Consider the following 1,031-nt stretch of genomic DNA (forward strand, 5'->3'; position numbering starts at 1 on the left):
TATTCACTATTGTGTTTTGAATTTATGGAATGAATCAATGAATGGAAATGGATAAGTGTGAGAAAATCCCAAGTGTGCTGAAAAACATTTTATAATATTTGAAAACTTTCTATTCAGATATTCATTATAGTTCTAACAACAAATTTTGAGCTCAGCAGCCAAAATATTACTAAAAACTTTTCCGTTGGTAGAAAGTTAATTGTGTTTTACTGGCTTTGTTGAATATCTCCGTACCCCAGGTATAGTGGGGATGACAAATACTCAGGAGAAGAGGGCAGGAGGGAAGTGTGACCCTGACGCAGACTGCATCAGGGCCAGATTGCTTCCACACGAGTTTTTCATAGCACAATAAATAACTCATCAGATTACCTGAATCATAGTGACCCGGAGAAAACCCTTGTAGTTTTTGAATGATCGCCAGATAATCCACCTGAGCTGATGCCAGAAGGAGGTGACACATGTGATCTCCTGGAAGGCTGAGACACTCTCCACCCTCTGTTCCCCTGAAAGTTGATCCAGAGCAGCTCTTGTATTTTCGTATAAGGAGGACTGAGCATAAAACTCAGCTAATTTTTCTGTGACTTGGTTTTCTCTCTTGAAAAGCTCTTTATGTTCATTGTCTTTGGAATAAAAGTGGATAAAGACGAGAGACACAGTTAGCAGACAGCATATTATTTAACAGGTTTTTCCAAGACTCTTTACTTGAAGAACACCTAAATTCTGAGTCTTTTTGTTTTCTGTAATTTGCTTTGTAGCCAAGGATTACCTTGATCTTCTGGTTTTCCTACATTCACCTTCCAGATGCTGGGATTACAGGCATGCACCATTACACACAGTTGATGCTAGGGATCAAACCCAGGGTTTCTTACATGCTAGACAAGCCCTCTACCAGCTGGGCTACATCTTCAGCTCACTAGATTTTGAGCATAAAAATTTCTTGCTATGGCATTCCTTTATATGTTAGAAAAATAGGTAATTGACATAATTACTGTCATCATCTTATAAATAGAGCAAATCCAATGTTTTTTTTT

General features: G+C 38.1%; 1 long non-coding RNA gene across 1 annotated transcript in view; it reads right to left on the bottom strand.

Moving 5' to 3' along the window:
• Window positions 1-537: 537 nt before the first annotated feature.
• LOC115069903 overlaps window positions 538-1,031 on the bottom strand; it is a 2,427-nt gene continuing 1,933 nt past the window's right edge. The window contains exon 3 of the long non-coding RNA XR_003849147.1: window positions 538-620. This is a non-coding gene — a long non-coding RNA (uncharacterized LOC115069903). The remainder of the gene's footprint in view (window positions 621-1,031) is intronic.

Source organism: Nannospalax galili, unplaced genomic scaffold (genome assembly GCF_000622305.1).
Source record: "Nannospalax galili isolate Female #2095 unplaced genomic scaffold, S.galili_v1.0 scaffold7235, whole genome shotgun sequence".
Lineage (NCBI taxonomy): Eukaryota > Metazoa > Chordata > Mammalia > Rodentia > Spalacidae > Nannospalax > Nannospalax galili.